Below are 22,226 nucleotides of genomic sequence, written 5' to 3' on the forward strand. Positions count from 1 at the left end.
CTCCCTTTCCATCCTGCCTGTGAAGTAGATGAAAGTTCTTCCAAAGTGGATCATGACCCCTTTGTAAGGTTGTAAGAAGATACAGAAGGAATTGCAAAGTGTTTGTTAGCCTCAAAATGGCTAATTGATTTTGATCCTTGGCAGCAACTTGGAAATTACAGCTGGTTCTCACGTTCATGCCCTGGAGCAGCAAAGCTGTTGCCTGTAGTTAAAAGTGGCCAGTTGTCCCTTCCTAGTGCAAATGTCTTCAGCCAGTGATTACACAGCCATGGAAAAGGGGGGGTGGTGGTGGTGGTGAGCAGTTTGGTGAGCTGACATGAAGACATAAGATCAAAACAGCTACATGAGGGGTGGTGCTGCAGGAGGGGGGACCTGAAAAGTTGTAGATCAAGTAACAGATTGTTCACTTCCCCATTACTCTCGGTGTAACATTGCTGCAGAGCTGGCTTGCTCCCTCGGCAAGCTCTCCCACACTGGCCAGAGACCGTCTGTCTGACTGGGTCTTCTGATACAACTACTGCTGTCTGACATCCGTGTAAACTTTCAGACTTTTTATGTCAAGAAATGCACCCAGTTCATTCTGCGCAGGGTGAACCAACCACACGTGTGCATGTTGTGCAGCCTGCCTGCATCCTGGCGAGGCCGATCGCGCCGCTCCTACAGCCGCAGCAGAGGTACGCGCTGACTCGGCAACAAGCAGCTGATGAATTAATCTGATCCCTCCACTAGATGGGATGCAAGCACCATAATTTCTAAGCACTTCTTGTTAAAATGTGAAGTTCCAGCACAGCTTGCTCAATATAACTGGTTTCCATACCAGATACTCTAGCCAGGGGCTATGAAAGGCAAAAGTGTTTAGTTCCAGTTCTTCTTTGTCGGAAAGGGCACAAAAAATGAAATGATTCGGTGCCCCAGAGACACGGTAATAGATGATTGGGGCTGACATCACCCAGCAATCAGGCAACATGATGCCCCTGCAACCCTCTAGGTCATATCCTAATGTGAAGAGAAATGAGGGAGCAAGCTGAGGCTGAGACCTGTCACTTCAGCATTGTCGCTAGATGCAGCAAGAGCTGTAGCTGTCCAGAAAAAGGAGACACAAGCTCATTTTTGCAGGCAGTAAGAAACTTAACATTTTTATAGATCTCTAACCTTACTACTCAGTACAATCTTACTCCATTATTGCTAGTACCGTAATGTTCGCTGTGGCCCTAATTGCACTTCTCATTCATTATCACAGAGTAACGATAGCAGACAGTATATGAGTAATACCTCTACTCCCCTCGATTTTATGCTTTTAATTTTGTGTGTAGATGTTAGGAACATTGTTATTACTACTTTCTCTCTGAGGAAAAAGAGACAGAAAGAAAATAAGTTGCCCAAGAACTCAGCAAGTGTATAGCACAAACAAGCAGTACCTGTGTGTCCTGACTCCCAGCCTCCTGAACAATATTCTGAATTACCAGGGCCCTTCATCACTATGAACTTCCCAGGAAGCTAGACACAGTCCCTTTAGAAAACCTCTTGGATTTTTATCTTGACAGTGCAGCAGACCAGACATTGTGTTGACTCTAATCTTAAAGATACATTTTTACTGAAATTAAATGTGGAAATAAACACAACCTTGAGGACACTAGGTTGTCTGTTATATTTTTATATTCAGGTTTGTCTAATCTTTTCACTTTCAGTTTGCAGAACACCAAACATCTTTGTTCTGACACCACTCAGACGGGGTTCATGCACTGTCAATCCAAACTGGACAGTTGAGTAGAAGGCAAAATGAGCTTGTGGGATCTGGGAAGGTGTGAGGAATAAGGATTCTAGTATGTGCATGAGTTGATTAGCAGTGAAATGATTATATGCTTTGTAATTTAATGCCTAGCATTATGTTCAAGAGTTAATGTCCCCTGGAGAGGAACTGAACACTTGTAATTCCCCCCAAGCTAAAGCCTCGGAGGCTGCAGAAGCAGTCAGGCAACACTGCATTAGGTATGTTCAGCTAATGCTTTTGGTGCTTCCTTAGTAACCCGAAGGACTTGCAATCTGAAGCACAGTTTCATGGCAAAAGATGAATGCTGTTCCCAAGGAATCGCAGCCTGGGCCCTTCATGTCATATTTACTTTGAGCTAAGGGCCTCTCTTAACTTCGTTCTGGTGCAGCTGTTTTGTTTGACCTTAATGGTGCACGTTACAACCACTCTGACTGTTGCTCCTTTGAACAACAATAGCACCTGGGTGAATATAAAAACCCTGAAAGCACTGTCACATATCAGATACAGTGGGCAAGGCAAAAATCTCCTTTGTTCTACTTTTTGCCCCGCAGTGTAAATTCCAATGAAAAACACTGGGGGATGGGGGGGACCACAAAAAACTCAAACCATGTTCCTCTCCCTGCATGGCAAAGAAATACTAGAGGGTCGGAAGTGTAGACACTACAAGTCTCCTGGATGTCCTCTTGATGTGCTGGCATTATTCAGTTTTCAGCACCAAACACACCTGAAAGGGCAACTTCAATGACTAGTATGTGCTTCTGCTATGCCTTGAAGCCACATTTTCTCACACTATTACTTTAGACTATACTTGCTGTTGTCTTCCCACTGTCCTTCCGAGAAGGTTCGCAGGTCAACTTTGTGTGATGCAATGCTAGTTATTGCTTCTTGCCATATGTATATTTTGCTTTTAGCAGTTGTGGCTCTCATGTTTTACAACACGAACAACAAACGTTTTACAACATGTTTCACGTGTTGGCACAGTTTTAAGCGAACTTTTTACTCCCGTTGCAGGCTTCCCCTGGATCAGGCAATAGCCACCTCACCTATGGTGATGGACCAGTTAAGACAGATACTGGCCACCTTGCCTGTTGGTATTGTATTATTTGTTTAGTAGTGGTGTTCAGAAGCTGTATTCCACAATGAGGTCCTCATTTAACAGACAAAAACAAACAGATAGTTCGCACCCACAGAGCTCACCGCCTAGGGTTATGGAAAAATATATCAAGTGGAGGTCAAAGAAAAGTAAAGGGCAATAATGCAACACCAGCCACCCTGCTTTCCATGGGCCTCTTGCCTCAGGGGTAACAGTCAACCTTGCCTGCACAGGACCAGATGTCTCTTGCTTAATACATACATATACACATGCACACACACGCAGGCTGTGCATAAATTAAACAGTCTTTAGAGTGCTAACAAATAGTGAATGCTAAATTCAGGCCAGATGTGACCCACTCACTAGACACCAGCAACAAGCTTCGGGCTGGAGTTCCATGTTGTTGGAGGTGGCTTGGAAAGGTGGCTTGATGAGGAAGCTCCAACACTTGAAGTCCAGGGGGCCTCTCTGTGGTCTTGCCTTTCTTCCAGCTTTACGGATGCCCTGGACACAGGCTATCATCCAGCAGTGAGGGTGGCTGTTTTGATGTCCTTGCACTTTGCTTGAACACTTCTTGGAAGAAAGCAGGTGGGGGGGGGTGGGGGGGTGGTGTATGTCCATGATGCGGGTTAGGATGTGTTCTACTTAAATGTTTGAAACACAAAGATATGTAAACTTTTAGAGTCTGACAATCTAAAGGATCCCATTCCTGTGCATCCTATTCTGTTGGCATCCTTTGGGAAGATCCAGGCTTTTCCCGCTAATTTTTGTTCTGAGTCTCATATCCAGTGTAGCAGACAACTGAGGTAATGCAGGGCTGAGCAGCTGGAACTCCTGTGTGGCTTGCAAGATACTTCACAGCAGGCTTCCTGCTCTACCCTGCGCCACGGCTTCAAAATGAACAGCAAACCTGGAGAAAACATAGCGGCCTTGGCGCTCAGAGTGAATGCCTGTGGGAAAAGAGCCATCAGAATGGATTTGTGGATTAGGCCACCTTTTGTGAATACATTCAAAGTTGTCCTTGAAATGATATTTCTTTAATTTCAAAAGAGTGCTGCTTCTGATTTTTTTCCCTTTTGATTAACTAGGAATTGCATCAGCATCGCCATTATTATTACTAAATAAGACTCTGTTTGAGTTTCAGTCCATAAAGTTTGATCAAATGCATTTTACTATTGCTGTCTAAACATTTCATTTAGTTAATGTCTAACTTCAAGTATTTTTAATATTTGTACTTACCGAATTATTCGGAGAGAAGCTACTGATCATAGGCCAAATGCTGATGTCATTTACACCAACAATTAGCCCAACATTGCCCAACTCATCGGGTGCTGCCAGGGTTTGAGGCTCTGGTGTCCTCCACAGTTCCTCCCAACAGATGGCAGCCTCTTGACTTCTCTCTTTCCCTCGGATTTTAGGCAAAAGGCAGCAGGGAAAACACCCTTATTGTAGTTTTGCCTTGAACACGAAAGACTTTTGTCCTTGATTTAACCTTTGCTAGTCAGACTAATGGTGGTAGGGGAAAGAAGCCAGTCCCTGAAGCCCTGAGAAAGAGGGGAGTGGATTTCACATAAATACACGAAATAACAGGGATGATTTCACAGTCAATACGTCATGAAATAGCTGTCAGAAAAGTCTGAGTCAAATGTAATGTGAAATGTTCACAGAAAAAGGAAGCAAGCCCAACGGAACTCCTCCGCTATGGCATGTTTTGGGGCACAGCTGCCTCTTGCAAACACTTTTTAGAGACTCAAAAAAGCTCTGTGACTGGCTAAAAATAAGCCTTGGCACCTTTCATGCAGACTTTGCAAAGCCCTGTCACAGATAGGAATTGAGGCTCGACAGTCCTTGCAAGGTAAGATCTAAAAGGCTTTTATAGACAGGGGAAAGTGAGGCACCAAAGGTGGTCTACACACAATTTAGTACTAGGTATAAGTATTTTGGTGAGGGATGGGATCTTTTAATCTTTTTGTTATAACAGTACACTCCCTACTGTGCCAGCAGTTACAACGTACCTTTGTACCACTACAGTGGTAAGATTTGCCCAACATGAACATATTATTCCGATAAAAGTATATGAATACCAATATAGTTGTGTTAATACTAGAGTCTGTATAGCTTTATTGAACTGCCACAACTAAAGCAGTACAACCTTGACATACAGATAAGGACTAAGTATCTTATCCAACTATATGGAGCAAGTAAATGACTGAACCGGCAATAGTTCACAGCAGTCTTCCTTCCCAAGCTGCTTTCTGGATTGCCCAAAACTATTCTGTTCACATTTTTTCTCGCTAAAGGGTAACACAAAGCATCATTGTTTGTTCGAAATGTCATGATTTAAAAAAAAGATGCCACACTCTTATTTATAAAACCAAGTGAAACAAAACATTCAAAAGTGTTTTGTCTCTTCTCTCTCTTCCTTCCAGTGATACCTGGTATTTTCATGGATGCTTCTGAAGGAGTGAGTTTTAGCAGTGCTTTAGTCGGGCCTGACAAGGTACCGCTATTTCCGTGGAATGACTTGAGAGAGTTCAGATTTTTTTAGATATATCTACCAATGTTCATCCCAAGTGGATGCTTTAAATAAATAAATCAATCAAAATCCACCCCCCAAAAAAAAAACACACCCCCCCCCCCCAAATTTATACGGAGACCAGCATATCCAACTGTCAAGTGGATAGTATGACAGTGGTTTAACAGTGTACATCTAACTACTTGTAGTGTGTAAAGTATTAGAAATGGCTCTGTCCCTGAGGGATTTTGTGAAGCCTTGGATCTTGGGTTTCCTCCCCACGTAGGTGTGGGACTCAGCTCACTGAGCCCTGCACTGGAGACAGCCCTAGTAAGAGGCCAACAAGGAGGACTGTGGTCCGTGAAGGGTCTAGTGAGGGGCTGGGGAAAAGGACTTGGTGGAGCAGAGCACACAACACTGTCCAACGGTGCAATGGGATGTGCAGCGATGCTAAAGGAAAAGGCAATGGGCCTCTGTAGGGGAAGCGGTAGGGCGAGCCCACAGTTCTACCTCATGTGAAGATGATGTTTTAGTCCTGTTCTTTGCTTAAGGTGTTTCATTTCTATGGCTCTGCATCCCTATCTGGGCTACCACATACCTGTTGTAGCGGTTCAGATAATGCACATTCCTGTTATCCTCTTCCAATCAGCCTTTGCAAGTTGCCTTCCCTGCAGACTACACCGAAATTTGTCTTCCTTGCTCCGCACGGAAGAGCTTTGTGGGCAAGGTGGGCTAGCCATGGAGTTGGCCTCTTCAAAGAGCATGACAGAGCAAGCCTGGCGATGCAAGGGTCACTACAGGCAGCTAGGGCACAGACTGATCTACAGCCAAGCCAGACTGAAAAATTTCAGGATCGTCATCAAGCCCAAATTAAATATTTCTGAAGTTCAGAATATTTTCTCTTTTAAAACTTCCTTTTCTGTGAAAAACTCTGCTAATTCAGTATTTCGGGACAAAAATTAATTTTGAATTATCTGGATTTCCCTTGGGAGGGAAATTCTGCTTTTCAATGAGCTGGAAGTGATGTATCTTAAAATTCCCAGGCAACAATCTTATATTGGTATTTTTAATTCTGAGGACCATTCCCACGAGTTTCTAGTATTTTTAAAGTAGGTCAAATTTTGAACACAAAAAACCTTAAGAGTTATGCCCCTTTCATCTTTTCTTAGGAGCAATAAGCCTTTTTGGTATTATTGCTGGCTTAAATATTAAACAGGAAGCAAATTACATTTCCAGTCATTAAAGTACAATAGAACAGCTCTATTGTCTGAATCAGTGCAGTATTAGGTCAGATTGTCACAAAATGCTCAGAAATGAAGTCTTATTGAAAGAATGCAATAAATTAAGACTTTTTATGCTTTCACTATGAGCTCTGCCTGATGAGAGATTACTTCTTCATTCCTGCCAATTAAAGTGGGAAATTCAGGCCCCAAAACTTGAATTCAGTAAGCAACTATATGGAATTTGATATTCCCATGCATAAAGTGACTACAAAAATGCAACACATTGAAATGCCGTTTAGAAGATTCCAAGCTTACCGGTCCTACTGTGTGACCAGACACCTAATTTTTAAGATCCTAGGTGACTCTCCAAATAGAGGCATTTGCTTGCAACGCCATCAGCTTGGAAGGAATTGTACTGTAGAGCAGTTTAGCTCAAGCAGCACAGAGGTGTGGAGTTAACTCTAGTTAAACTCCTCTAGTCAAACCCCTGCTCATAGCAATGTAATGCTGGGACGGGTCTGAAAGATCTTGCAGGGACGAGCGTAGACAACACTTGACAGTACCAGACACCCCGTGCCTGGTAGCCTCCCAGTAGTGGCGTCCTGACTATATCTGATTTGACCTTAAGCCTGACGACAAAACAAAGCAGAAGCTGGAAACTGCTGCGGCTTAGAGAAGCAATATGCTACCATTGAGCTGCCCGGTGGTATCCCATCTTCAGGAAAAGCAGGAGCTGCTGGCTGTTGCTGAAAGGCATGGGGAGTTTTGGGTTGTCTCCCACAGATGCTTTGTTTCCAGTGTCGCACTCCCCAGCCTGTCCCAGCAAGGCAGTGTGCTGCTCAAGGTCTTCCTGCTTCGCTGCCTTGGGCAACTGTCCAGAGGGCAGTTGGCCCCACACTGTTGTGCTTTTAAAAGCATTCAGTATCGGGGATTCTATGGCCTCCAAGGACTCTCTTACTGTGCTGAACCCACAAAAGGTTTTCCCAATATCTGAACCAAAACGCTGCTGTTACCTTTTGTCTTGGCCCAGTGGATGTGGAGAACAATTTACCTTCTTCCACAGTAATTCTACTTAATGCAAGCATTTTGTACTCTTCCCCTCTTTCTTCCCTTTTCTGGACTAAACGAATCTAATTCCTTTTCCCTTTTTTTTGTATGCCATGTTTTCTAAGACTCTTATGATTGCCACTTCAAAGTTTTTAGTCTCCGATCTTCAGAACCTCTTCTAAATGCAGTGTCCGAAACCACAGTATTCCAGCTGAGGCCTCCTTGGCAGTGGGTATACAAGAACTATTTTTCCCTGAGCTTACTTTACGTACAAGTCTCCTGGTTGTACGCCCTAGAATGAGATCTGCCCTTTTCACCTTCGCTTTGTATTTCGCTTGTGATCTAGCCTGACCTCTTGCTTCCTCTTCTGTAGCCTTTCTGCATCCTCAGTCATTCCTCTTTCAGGAGGAAGTTCCTTAACTGTTTCTAGAGTTGATTTCTGTTTCTATACCATGCTTAGCAATTCTATTAAATACCAGGTTGTTGGCTGGATCACTTCCTCAACGCTATCAGTTCACATTCTAATTGCATCCTCTGAGAGGTTTGTAACATTTTTGAGCATGATTTCTAGCCATAAATTTCAAAAGTGTGCTCTCTGTCCCACAATAATTAATGATGACATTAAAAAAGAAGCAGACCCACATCATTGCCGGATGGAAATACTCTTCCCTGTTGTGTCAGGAAATCACCAGTAACTTGCTGGGCATCTCTGATAAAGCTGCAATTCCCACCAGAAATGCCACCCCATGATCTGGATGGACAACAAATGCTGTTCAAGGAGGTGAACCTCTTCCTCTGCATCTTTTTAAAATCCCCTGTCCTTCTGCACTATGCTTTTTAATTATGCATCCATAAATTCATTGCCACCTCCACCTGTTGTTACCTCAAGTTACTAGCTGGGAGGAATCTGCTCTCTAATGGTCACATAATTTCTCATTTAGTGGAATAACTCAGCTAGAGGAGCCTCAGCTCATTCTCAATACTTGGTTACAGACTGTGAAAGATTTATGTATATGAAGCGTGCTCAGTTTTACTGTCATGCGCCATTGTTTTGACAGCCCAGATGAAGTTCCAGGTATGACATTATCAAACAGAATATGCCCTAGAGAAATTATTTTTCTGAGTGTTTTACTTCACACTCCGTCTCAGCTTAAAAATGCAGAACAGGCCACAAGGAAATGAAAAGTAAAGCTTTGATTCAGCAAAGAACCTCAGCATACGCTTCCATTTAAGCAGCTACGCAGCCAGATTACGCCAGTGCTTAAAATCCAAGTGCATTGCTGTAATACTGAGCTGAGACTGGTGGGGTGCCTTACCTTCTTTTACTACCTGTTGTAATTTGCTTACTAATTACTCCCCTGACATTGAAAACCAAAACCAAAAATCCCTCCAAAACCAAAAATACCATATACTGTAATAAATAAGGGGTATGTTCTAATTGGGGCAACAGAGGTACGGGGGCTGGGGGGGTGGGGTGTATCCCACATGACAGGAATACAAATATAAAGTTGTTCAGGGAGGATAAGGGGAGGAAGAGAGATGGCCTTGTTTATTACATACCAGTTCTGAAACTGAATGAGCTAAGGGAGTGAGAGCTGCTGCAAGCCCCTGGGAACGATGAAAGAAGCTGGGCACTCTCCCGGTAAGGATCTGCTACAATACCCAATTGACGAGATCGAGTTGCTTTCTGTGAACAGCTAACTGAATCACCCAAGCTGACGGCAATGGGAGACCTGGTTGTTCAGGAAGGACCCCAACAAGGGATGTTTCCTGGAGAACACTGGTGACGAACTTCGACACGGAAGACGGAGAAACCAACGGGAACGGGAGCTCTTCCTCACGTGGTTCCAACAGACAGATATAAATACTCGTGATATCAATGTGGGAGGCAACTTGGGTTAGGGTGGTAAGTATAGATTGGATGATCCATGCAAAGGAAAGGACAGAGAATGGCAAACATAACCGACAGCTGGGATGAGGGAATTGGAGAGTTGGGATGTTGCATCACAGAGGAGCAGTGCGTCAGAGAAAAAGGAATCAGGAAACTCAGCGTTCTTCAAAGGAATGATAGCCACCAAATCTAAACTAACCTATTGTACAGGAAGGAAAAGGAAGTATAGTAAGAGACGAATGTGGATAAAGCACGAGTTTTATTTGACCTGAAACAAAAAGGAAGCAGGCAGAAAGAGGAAGGTAGGTCAGATGAACAGCATTCTGGTAGAACACAGAAGCATGCAGGATTAGTCGGAAACACCGGCAAAAGAAAAAAGCAGAAGAGCTGTTAAGGATGGTGAAAACTTTATAAATATATTCGTGGTAAAGAAAACTTAAGGTCTTGGCCTTCTCTTTGATGGGAAGTGATAGAGGCCATTGCAGCCAGCTGCCCTCAGGTGCCTTTCTGGAGGACCCAGCGCTGCCAACCCACCTGGGGACCCTCAGGAGACACCTGGGGACCCTCAGGAGACTCCTCGTGGTGCTGGCAGCAGCGCTGGCCACGGCAGCTCGCTTCGGACCTGGTGGCAAAGCCAACCCGTCCAAATGGTGCCTTCACTGTAAGAACAGCTGTCACTGCCACCTGAGGGGGTCTAAAAACACGGGGGCTCCGCAGGGCCCGGTGCCGAGGTGAGAAGTCCCCGCTCCCGGGCAGAGACCGCCGGCAAAGTGGTTTCACCCGGCCTCCCGGGCAGAGAGGCCAGGATTCACCTCGAGAAGGCAACGCAGCGGGTGCCGCCGGCGTTACGCCCCAGGGCAATGCGGGAAGGGCCGCGGCGGAGGGCCGCAGGCCGCCTCGGGCACAGGCACGGCGCGGAGAGCGCGGAACGGGGGCGATCACCCTCCCCGGCACCTGCGTGCCCCCCGCCCCGGTGTGAGGAAGGAAACGGTTCCGTGTCCCTTCCTCCCACACCCGGCAGGGCCGGGGCAGCAAGCAGTGCCCCGCCCGCCTCACACCGACCCAGGCCCGGCCGAGCGGCCGGTACCGGCCTCCCCACCGCCCTCCGCGGGAGCCCCCGCCCCGCCCCGCCCGGGCAGGGATGCCCCGGGCACCGGGCGGGGGCGGAGGGCAGCGCCCCATTGGCCGGCGGCGCGTCAAGCGCGGCTCGTCTGCCGGGCTGCCGTTGGCCCAGGCGGCTGATGGCCCCGGCCCGCTCCTTCCTTCCCATTGGTCGCCTGGGCCCAGCGCGCCCCGCCTTGCCCCCGCCCCTCTGGGGTCATTTAAGTTTATGGAGAAAATAAATAAATAAAGCGGGAAATAGAAATGCGTAGAAGACCGGGGGGTAGGGGGGGGGAGGGAAACGGCGCGCAACCTAACGTGTTTGCTTGAGGGCGGAGGCGCTCGCGGAAGCCAATAGGCACCCAGCTGCCGAGATGTGTGACACCTCCGTAGAGCCAATCAGAGGTCTAGCTCGGCGAAGGCGGGCCACCATCGTTCTAAACTGCGGCCAATGAGAGTCGCTATCTGTTTGACCGACATTTGCTCCTTCCAATAGAAAGGGCGCGTAGCGGGTCGGGGAGCGCGGCTTCGCCTATACACAATTAGCGATGAGTGGCGAGAAGCGGGGCGTGCCCAGGCAGCGGCGAGGGCGAGGCCCGCCCGGGAGTGGCGGGGCTGTGAGCCAATGGGGACAGCCCGGCGGGGAGCGGGGGGGGCCGGGGGCCAATGAGGGGGCCGCCGAGGCGGCGGCGGCTGCCTGTGAAAGTGCCGAGCTGCTGCGCGAAGGGAAGGGAGAAGATGAGAGAGGTACCGCGTTTCCGGGGTCAGCGGGGGGTTAGGGGCGGGGCCGCCGGCCGTTCCGCCTACCGGGGGGCGGGCCGGCCGGTCTGCGCCGTGAGGCGGGCTGGTGGCGGGCGGCGGAGGGGTTGGGGGGGGGGGGGGGGGGGAGGGCGAGCCGTGTTTCTCGGGGCGCGGCGGTTTGCCCGGCGCGAGGGCGAGCCGTTAGGTCCCAACCGCCGCCCTGAGGCGCTGGGCGCGCGCCGCCTCTCCTCACGCGTCCCGCGGCGGCCGGGCGGGGAGGCAGAGCCCGTACCCACCGCCCCGCTCTCTCCCGTGGCATTTCCCTGTCCCGCGAAAGTTCCCCGAATCGGCGGGGCCGCCCCGCGTAGCCGCAGCGCCGGTCCCTTCGGGGCGCGCGCGGCCGGCGGAAGAGTTGGCACCAACGCGCCCCCCTCCCCCGCTCCTCCTCCTCTTCCCCCCGCTGGCCGGGCCGCCGGGAAAAGTTGCCAGCGCCCTTTTGTGAGCGGCGCGACGGCCGGGCCGGGGCCGGGGGGCAGCCGCGGGGGGGAGGGGGGGCGGGGAGCGGTGCGCAAGGTGCCTGGGGCCGCCGGTGCCGCGGCGGGGGGGAGCCGGGCTGGGGAGGGGTCGATCGTCCTCCGGCACCGATGAGCTCCGATGAGCTCCGCTGGTTTTTGGTGCCGGCGCTTGGGGCTCATGGAGCGAATATGCGCGTTGGTCCTCGCCGAGGTTGGCGGCGCGTCTGTACCTGAGCGATCTGTCGGGATAGTTTATATCGCGGGTCCAGGGGTGGCTCTCAGAGTGGCCAGTCGCTTGGCTTTCCGCTGCCAGGCGGCTGTTCGTGCCAAGATGGCAGGGTCTCGTACCCAGGCTTCTTTAGCCCTGTCAACGGGGAGTGCGCTCGCATTTATAAATCGGAGTACAGAGGTAAAATGAATTTCCTAGCCGCTGCAGCGAGAGAACTGGAAAATGGGCTGCCTTACTGCCAGCTGTCCAGACTCTGCTTTCTTTTGCAGCCGAGGAAATCTTTTATTTTTCAGCTTAAATGCCGTCTTGTCGGTCCTGAATGTCAAACGAGAAATTGCAAGAAATTTGTAAGAGTCGTGGCTTAGTGAAATGAACTCATAACCAAAGCCTGAAAGCAAGGTTCTCACATCAAAGTAATTAATTTAGGAGAAAAAAGTATCTCTATAAAACCTGTGGTTATTTACAACTGTATAACTGTCCTGAAATCCAAATAGCTTTTTGGGTTTTTCTCAGTGCCTGGGATGGACTCTGACATAGAAATTGTGTCTTTGAAATTATGGGGCTAGTGTTACAGAATTGCAGAATCATTTAACATCTGTGAATCTTACTGTGCTTTGTAAGAAAGACCAACTCAAGACAAAAATTACGATAGGAAAGTAGTGTCATACTTCTCCTGCACACACAAAAAACCAAAAACCAAACAAACCAGCAAGCAAACCACCCCTCAGAGCCCAGAGCTCTTTTAGCGGCTAGTCTGTCTTCAAGTAGATGCTATGAGTATACGCTATTAGGGCTGATTGGGAGGATCCTTCCCACCCCAGTGGAAAATGTGGTATTTGTGAAGTTGCAGTTTTCTGCAGGGAAGTTCCAGTTTTACTGGAAAAAAAGTTAAGATTTTTCTGACCAGAAAAATAAAGTGATGGTTTATGGCTACCTGCCTTGAAGACTTCTGTCAGTTCCACATTCTGCTTTACAGGGAGAAAGCACAATTACAAAAATCTTCCCCTGAGAGATATCCACCTTCCCCCCCCCCCCTTTTCTTGTTTTGTTTTTTTTAGTTTTTTCCTCCCCCCCTTTAAAGGAATTGCTTGGAATTTTTATTCCACAAAGGATGAGAGCTTTACTTCTTACCCTGAAACATAACTGAACATTTTTTCATCAGACGAAAATTCCAGTATTTGGCTAGCCCAAATCAAAACTTCTGGAAACTTGGGGCCAGATCTTTGGCTTGTACAAACTGGCTAGTTCCATTGTGTTTAGTCCACAGAGGATTTGGCCCTAGTTAATTAATGGTTCACCTGAGGTCATGCAGCGAGTTGATTTTTAAAGCTGGAGACTGAATTCAGAGCTGTTATTATTCAATCCTGTCATATATCTTGAAGTTTACTGCACAACATTGTATTTTTCTTAGACAGGCTGGATTAGTAAGAGCCAGAATCCATGAGGCTCTGATTGCAACTTTTCTTAAAAATCATGTTCTGAAAAATCTATTCAATTGTGATCTTACTAGAAAAGAGAGTAAATATGTTGTAATTAGTGCATAGGTGACACTGACTACCGAGGGAGAGAGAGGCCTGAAAAACTGCTTTTGTTATTTAAACCTTTCTTTCAAAGTACAAAAGCATTTGATTGGCACTTCACTGATTTAATAGTCCATTTGTAATGCAGGAAGAACATTACAGAAGATTTTAGCATTATTTTAAATCTCATCATTTAACCTGTAGGTGTTTTTTTTTTTTTTTTTTTAAATCCTCATTCCTAGCAGAAGAAAACTTTCTGATAGCATGTAGAATCAGGGACTTGTCAGTTGTTAAAGATATGGATGCCTTGTGTCTTCCAAAATTAAATGGTTTGTAAGTCTTAAAGCCTAGCATGTTTGTTGTGTTAGCACAGAAAAACCCCAAACAAAAATCACAAACAAAACCAAAAATTCTCCTGGCCGAGGATTTCATGGTTGCTGTTACTACATTGTAATGTTTGGAATGGAATCCTAAGCCCCCTGCTTTAAAATCAGGGTTGCTAACGTTCAGACTGAAGAGGAGAGCAGTTCAGATCCTGCATGGCAGCGATGCCAGATGTATAAGATACCAGCTAGCTCATTCAGTAGTCTGCATTTACAGAGGTTGTCTTTCACCTGTACTTGCAGAAAGATGCATTGTGACAGTTGAAATTTTTTCCATTTTACACACGGGGAAGAGCATGAAATCCAAACAGACCAGCATGCACACACCCTCCTGCCCACCCCTGTTCTGATATTCAGGGGAAAATAAAATTTCATTAAGTTTATGAGGGCTCATTTTTGCCTTCCAAGTATTTGGGGAGTGACATCATTGGTAAAATAATACATGCTAGAAAGACCCTGAATTAAACAGCGCTGAAATGACTTCCCAATCTCAAAGAGCAGTCAGTGACAGAGTTTGAAGAGACCTTCTGCCTCCCAGGCCACAGCTGCACCTATTGGCTTCATTGTCCCATCCCTCCTACGCACAGGCATGCCTGGCATTGTTTTGGAAATACAGCAGAAACTTGATAATTCAAACTGATGACTCGGAGAGCCACTTGTGGAATTAATTTATTGGGTAAATTAGTGACTAGATATGCAGGCAGATTAAAAAAAAAAAAAGATGCTGTGTCATACCGTGTGATCTGTTACCTCAAACAGTGTGGTTTGTCACTGCTCTAACTGAGTATCCTGGAAAATATTTTGTTTGAAATTTTAAAGGTAAAGTCTTAAAAAAATCTCAGCGTGGTTCTATCCTTGTTATTTAAATCTGTGAGGGGAATTGGGTTTTCAGCTCTTCAATGAGGAGTTATAATTTGGGATTAGAAATTAATCCATGGCACCTATTTTATGGCACAGGATTTATAGCAAGACTCAGAGGTTAAACCGTAGCTCTAGTATACTGATCTGTGCTGTAGGCTTATTTGATTTCAGCAGGACTGCCAGCCTAAAGACAAATAGGATTTGATCCTTGCTGGGTAACCTTGGTCAAATTCCAGGTGTCCCTTAAGACTTACTGTTTCCATCTTGGTATTAGAAAAGAAATGGGTTCTTTTTATTTATTTTTCACAGGGCCTCAGTATTGTTCAGTATAGTTTGTCATGTGAGGCTGTAAATCCCTTCAAGCGAGGTGGGATTTTAGATTTGCAAACTGTTCCCAAATGATCGCATGTGTATCATGAAGGAAAAGGCTGTCCTCTGGCCAAGTATGGGCAGAACTTACCAAGTTTAGCTCATTAAGATTCCAGAGTGACTGCAGATATTAATGTAGAAGACGCTATGGGGGAAAATAATTATTTTTAATTTGTTCAAAGTAACAAATTAATGTTAAGTAAGCAGAATTCATCTGTAATTGCATACGTAGTAGCCCAAGAAATCTTACCAGCAGTTTAAACCCTCTAAAGAGGCCAGCTATTGCAGAAAGCACTTACAAATCATTACAGTATTGACAAACAAAACAAAAACAATATAGGGTCTCAAGCCGGCAGCTTTTTGTAAACTTTGTTTGTTTACCCTTCCATAGGCATGTTGACCCTTGATCTTGGGTGTCAGCACAACTCAAACAAAACAAAATTCACTTCTTTAATTTTCATGAGCTGGATACACTGAGATGAATCATTGGGCATTTCTGTAGCAAAAGAAAATAGTTGCTATTCACTGGTTTTCACAACCAGAGGTGGTTTTGGAAGGTCTGTGCTGCTTTGTGAAGTCACATACATTGTGGCCTGAGCAGGGTGAGCAGAACAAAAAGAGATTTCAGGATGTAGATTACTTTGTGCTTACCGGTATCAGTGGATCTCAGATTCTACTCTGATTTTCCCAGGTATTCATGAAAGGTGCCTCAAGGAATAACAAAATACAACACATTGTAATCAAATTTTCTTGTAACACCAGGAAAAGTTCTGAGTCCGATTCTTTTATTGCTTACTCAAAGAAATAATTATTCCTTCATCTTTTTTTTTTTTTTTTTTTTTTTTTTCATCAAGTATGGGGTCCAACCCAGTTATTGCTGCTTCTGTGTTCATGAAAGCACACTGAAGACTGAGTACTTTTTTACTGGTTTTGGTTCCTGGCTTAGGACCTGGGACTCAAGAAGCTCTCTGCCCTGCCACGAATGCAAATTTGACTTTGGGGAAAATTGCTGTGTCTTTGTTTCCTATCCGTGTAATGGGAATAATACTGCGTGCTGTCATCACAAATATTTGCAAAGGTATGTACACAGAGAATTCCGAAATAGTCCTGTTATGGTTGTATATAATAAGTAATAAGTTAAAATGGTAGGTGCCAATTATTCCATTGGCTGTTTGGGTTGACAATAAATGCCGGTGTCAGTAACTTTATAAACTTTGGTGTAGTTATTCTGGGTTTGCATCAGAAAACAGAAAGTGGCTTAGACATGAATTTCCTCTTTGAAATAACTGGAGTGACATCAGTGGAATTATACAGGAATTATTTTGGCATTGATACTACTGAAAGACGTAGTGCTGTGTGAGTGCTTTGGCCTCGTACAAAGTGAGCTGTATTTGTAGTACAGGAGTTCAAAGCTGCTTCGGAACGGTAGTGTCCTCTTCACCATTTTAAGTTTTCAAGTACTGTAGCTAGCAAGTGGCGTTTCTGGAAGAACTTACAGGATTCAAAAATGTCCATGTCTTACACCCAATACTAATTATACACACAAATGACTTAATTCCCTATATGACCTTTAGCACATCCATTTGACTAAAGCTTGAGAACTTAAAACTTTTAAAGCATTTTTGTGATAAACTAGGGTCAGAGATCTAGGCTGCTTTTCTTATACGTAACACTTTCTATTTCCAGACACTGTAAATATTGGCCTTCAGTAAATCTTTGTGTGGTGTTTACCCACATCACTTTAGGGAAGATGAAGAAAGCAGAAAACGCCCACTGTTTCAAAAACTGGTGATAATTTTTAACTGCTTACATTTTTGCATGCCTCTTTTGAGACCCTCAGGCTTTATTTCCACCACCAGCACTACTAGTTCTGTACATTTCCCTCTCTCACTGATGCTAGTGCAAGTTGTAGTCATTAAACATAACTACCTCAATTTAGAGACTCAACACTCAAAAGAGCTCAAAACTCACGTAGAAGTTACGGATTTTAGGCATAGAGAAACAAGGACAGAGTTTGTTGAAACAGATTGGGAGTGCCTGAAGTTTGGTATTTGGGCCACTAAAAGGTTGTTCTTCACTATTTTTAAGTGTAACAGAATGAAATTAGGATTGAAATAGCAGGTTTTGCTATTCTGCAAAAGCAGCAATATCTGTTTTGTTAAGTAATTTCCCATTTCATAGCTGTAAAGTAAATAAATAAAATCTTTGTGCTGTTTAGTTGGAATTTAAAGGTTGGGTCCCATTTCTCTCTAAAACGTGCGTAGGCCTTCTCCCCCATTGTAGTGTGTGAATAACACCCACTGAACTCCATGCGACGTTTTTTTTTATCGTGTGGCTGAAAAGAAGAGTCCCTATTTATAGCATTCAAACATTGGCAGGTGCAAGACTGGTGAGAAACTTTAGTCTCACACATACAAACTAGTTGTTTAGGAGAGTCTTTTACGCAGTGGTAGCTGCTCTTAGCCGGGCCGCTAGAATCAACAGCGTTGCTCGGTGGCTGTCTTCTTGTTGAGAGCAATCATCTTGTATTTCTAGGAGGGTGTGTAACGAAGAAAGGCCCGATGGTGCTGATTGCAGTAATATACTTAGCTATGGCAGCTTTAGCTATTATTTATAGAAGTGCTAATTATATCAATAGAAATAGCAATATTAATACTGTTAAGTGTCAGAATCCATGCTTGACAGCATGAACTAAACGCAGCTACTGTGAAACAAAGCAGCCAGCTTGTCTCCCTTGTCAAACCACCAATATGCCTTTCAGGAAGAGTACACACCCACCTTAATTGCTTGGGGTCTCACCATTTTTGCTCATCTTGTTATATCACTATCATTTCAAGCTGAAAACTCACAAGACTGGCTGTTCCCTTGTAATGTAGACTGTATCTGAAGTCAGTCCGGAAAATTCAAACTGTGACTAAAAGTGTAACAGTGGGTTCCAGTTTAAAGCTGTCATCCTACAGTGCTGGAGACTGAAGAGTGTCTCGAAGTTCAGAATCTGACCCAAACTTCTTTTTTGAGTCTGTATTCTACCACTTCTTGTTTACAAAATAGTTTGTGAAAACTCACATAGGTTTCAATACCCACAGTTACCTGCAGACTACGTTATAACCAGCCTTAATTGGCATCTTTTAAAGGGCAGAAATCATATTACCAAAAAATAAACAAAACCAAAAGAAAACAAGAGCATATTGAGACTCATTTTCTGGCTGCTTTTTTAACATTTAAAATGTGCTTGATTTCCTGTCACAGCTCTTGTTACTTCTGCCTGCCTCTTGTGACAGTGTTTTAGACGGACTTCCCACAGGAGCTTACAAATCAAGCAGGTTAATGTCTTCATTAAAACTGAATAACAGTTTACTTTGGGAAAAAACATATTAAATATTTCAGGATATTGAACACCAAACTACTATTAAGCTTTAACTAATGCATTTACTTTGCTGACACTTGCTCTCCGATGGGACGTGTAGCTCAAGTTAATGTCACTAGAAGTGATGTTTAAGACTTCATGAGAAAGTGTTTCCAACCCCTTCTAGATGATTTTACTCTAATTCTATCAATCTGTACTTGAGAAAAAGTTTTAAATAAGTTATTTCAGCAACTTGCCATCCTTATTTTGGAAACGTACTGGGTATAAATGTCTCTTTTAGAGTTTTAAATAATCCTTTCTATGTCCTAGATATATGTGGTACACTGTGTAAAGAAAGTGACAGTCTGTTGGCCTCCAGACATTGAAAGAATGTCCTTAGCATGCTTTGCCTTTGAGGGTGAAATACAAGGATTGTTGTGAAAAGAAAAGGTTGGGGTTTTGTCACCCATGGTTGTGAACCTGCCTTAAGGTGTAACTGATTTAGGGGATCAGTAGAAGAGAAATGGAGGCACATGGCTAGCAGGTCAAGGTTTCTCTGTTGGCAAAGGGAGGTATTCTGTGTGGGTGCTGTTACTGCAGAACTGCATACTTCTGTCTTTCTCACTCTGCAGAATCCATTTGCAATAATGCCATGTGGGATACAGGGGCATCCCATCAGTAACAGGAATAGGGTTTGTTTGGGTTTCTTTTGTTCGTATTGCATTGCAGATTCTGCTGGTGTAATTTGCTTTATCAGCTCTTTTGTTTTTGTTGGGATTTTTTTTTTTTTTTTTTTTACCTCTTCATTTGGCAATCCTACAGTTTACTTATCTATTATCAGAGCCATGTCAGACTGTGATGCGTCATTCTTTCTGGATCCAACTGCAGAAGCATCCCAGTACATGATGCAATCAAACAACATTCCTCCACTGGCAGATGTACACCAATCCCTTTGAAGTTTGTTAATTTATCGAAAATCAAAGCCAGTTTCAGTTCTATGCTGTAATAATACTGCTACTTTGTTATAACCTTTCCCATCGTTGGTCTGTAATAATGCTGGAACTCTTCTGCCATCTCTTTAAACTCTGTGAACAGGTGATCTGTGAGTAAATCTCCCTAAGGAGTTGCAAACTTTCTTGAATTATTTACACATACTGTAGGAATTCTGTCTTGTATTGCATACTGGGCTGATTGCATAGATGGTACAAACCGGATGATGCAGAAAGAAATGGAGGATGTACCTAGCACATAAGGATATGTGTTAGTCTTATATTATATAAAAAATAATTCCTATTGTAATACTGCTGGCTTAAGCTGAGTTAACTTGAGGGGAAAAAAAATCACCCACAAAACTAGGATCTTGGTTATAGCCGTAAAGAGATCGTTGAGAAAGATTAATGGCTTAGAGAATAGTTTATGCAATAGGACAAAAGTAAAGAGCCTAGTTTAAGTACTAGTGGGTATCTGAAAGACGTCATCGCTCAGTGGTGGTGTTCTGGGGTATAATGAGCCTTATCCTCATCTCATTTGGCAAACTTGGTAATTCCTGGTAGGGTAGCAGGTAATTAATGAGTGTGCATGGAATATGAATTGTTTTTCTATCTTTACTTGTGCTTACACCACATTTAAGTTCAGTAGAGTAGAAAAAATAATTATCAGTTTTGAGTAATTTTGTGGGGTACTCCACTTTGTGAATAAATAAATATAGATCAGTATTTCCTTGAATATACTTGTCATGCACATTTATTTACTATATTGTCATTTTGCCCTTTAAGTCGTTCCACATGTCACATTTTTCAGAAATTTACGTTTGTGGTTTGAAAACAAGAATTGCCTTGCCTTGTCCTGACCTGCGAGATGAGTAAGACAGAACCATTTTTGTTACGACAGTGGCTGAGCACTTGTACTCTCATGGTGCAAATACATACTTAGGTTCATGATTTGTTTTCTGAAAAGCCTCATGGACATTTGTTTAGGCTTTGCTTTTTGATCCAGTAAAATAGAACATTTCAGTCAAAGAGCATAGACTTAAACGGAACAGGTTGGCCTAAAATGAAGTTACCAGAAATCAGAAATTGAGATGAAGAGGGTTAGTACTACCCCTTTGCAGTGAACGGGTCATCTTCATGGTGCCACATGGGAGACATTTACTCCATCTTGCTGTCCTGCACCTGTTCTGTGGATGCCATTCTCTTGGACTGGTAATCTGGCGCTTTTTACCAATGCAGTACTGCTCCTGGAAAGCATGATAACCTGGGCTTTGGGAAAAGAGTTTAAATTAATAGTCTCCGGATTCCCAATTAGTATTAACGTTATTTGCATGTATGTATTCTAACAGAAACTAGGAGTCCTGGATGACATCAGTGCCCTATCCACTCTCTGTAAAACAGAGCCGCTGTCTCAGGAAGCTTATCGTTAAAAGGCAAGTCAGGCGAAAGGTAAGGGAAGCAAAAAATTAGAATTCCCACTATAGCAACTGCGGACCAAGACACAGAAAGATTTAGTGACTTGATCAGGATAGTCCAGGGAAAGGAAGAGAGGTTTTCAGAGGCAACTAACTCCCACTAAAGCAAGCATGGGAGTGATGTGCCAACCTGCCATTTGTGCCTTTGAAAATTTCCCCAGGGAGTCTATTGTAGAGCCAAGCATAGAACTCTGATCTTCAGTCCCCCACCAGACAACCGTTCCTTTCTGCTTTAAGTGGTTTTAATTGAAAAGTACCATCTGAACAGTGTCTGTAAAGAATTACTTTTCTTCAGAACCTCCAAAAGAAAAGCAAAATGATGCGCTGCAGCAATAAATTAAGTAGTGATCAAAATAAAAACGACAGTCTTGTTATGAAAACCAGAACTGGTGGGTAAATGCTGTGAATTTATGACACCACTGAAAAAAAATATACTCTGGTAAATGTTAATACTTTTAGAACTAAAGATTTTTGTTTAAGTATTAAACTATTCAAATATTTTCTAAACAGACTACATGTAAAAGCTACAAATTGTTTAAAAAAAAAACAAAAAAACCAAAACAAAGCAGAAGTTCACCCCTTGCCTTTCTTCAGGCACTATTTATATCTGTGTCGGTGTTTGTTTCAGAGAGTAAGACTAAAGCCCGTATGACCCTATCTTACTCTCCCCAAATAGCAGTAACGCTTTTCCTTTTTTATAGAGTTGTATGTATATTAACTCACACGTTCTCATCCCTTCATGAGGAGGTAGGATCTCCTCCCATTTTGCAGTTTGGGAAACACTAGCAGAACTCAAGGTTATACAAGTCCAGAGAAATTGTTAGAGTCAGATTACACTGCTGGAGTGACCCATGTTCAGGCCACTCCAACACGTCCCCTAATAATATTTTACAAGCCTGAGCCATCTGTGTGTGATGAGATCAGAAGTAAGGAAGTCTGTAGTTGCCAAGAGAATTTTAGCAAGCAGAATTGTACAACTACAAAGAAATCCTATGGCATCAACAAAGGAAGCTCAGAAAAATACTCACACTGAGCTCTTTGGGACTGTTTTAATTGAAGGCTGTTTTGTTCGTTATAAAATTTTAAGGGTTTGTTCTTCCTTTTGCACACCTATTTGTTACTGACAGTATTGTAAGCTTTGCGTATGTTATTAGTAG

The 22,226-nt window shown here is 44.1% G+C and overlaps 1 protein-coding gene and 1 long non-coding RNA gene across 3 annotated transcripts in view; one reads left to right on the top strand and one right to left on the bottom strand.

Moving 5' to 3' along the window:
• Positions 1-1,283: 1,283 nt before the first annotated feature.
• Positions 1,284-13,039, bottom strand: LOC129736238 (uncharacterized). 2 transcript variants are annotated; one of them, XR_008732544.1, is made up of 2 exons: positions 12,128-13,039; positions 1,284-3,814 (listed from the first exon to the last, which is right to left on the bottom strand). It is a non-coding gene; the product is annotated as an uncharacterized LOC129736238 (long non-coding RNA). The 2 variants fall into 2 exon arrangements; XR_008732542.1 differs by lacking the exon at positions 12,128-13,039 and adding an exon at positions 4,104-10,787.
• Positions 11,318-22,226, top strand: part of ZBTB20 (zinc finger and BTB domain containing 20) — a 519,668-nt gene continuing 508,759 nt past the window's right edge. The window contains exon 1 of the mRNA XM_055712470.1: positions 11,318-11,388. The gene's annotated coding sequence lies outside the window, so the exon portion shown is untranslated. The remainder of the gene's footprint in view (positions 11,389-22,226) is intronic.

Source organism: Falco cherrug, chromosome 5 (assembly GCF_023634085.1).
Source record: "Falco cherrug isolate bFalChe1 chromosome 5, bFalChe1.pri, whole genome shotgun sequence".
Lineage (NCBI taxonomy): Eukaryota > Metazoa > Chordata > Aves > Falconiformes > Falconidae > Falco > Falco cherrug.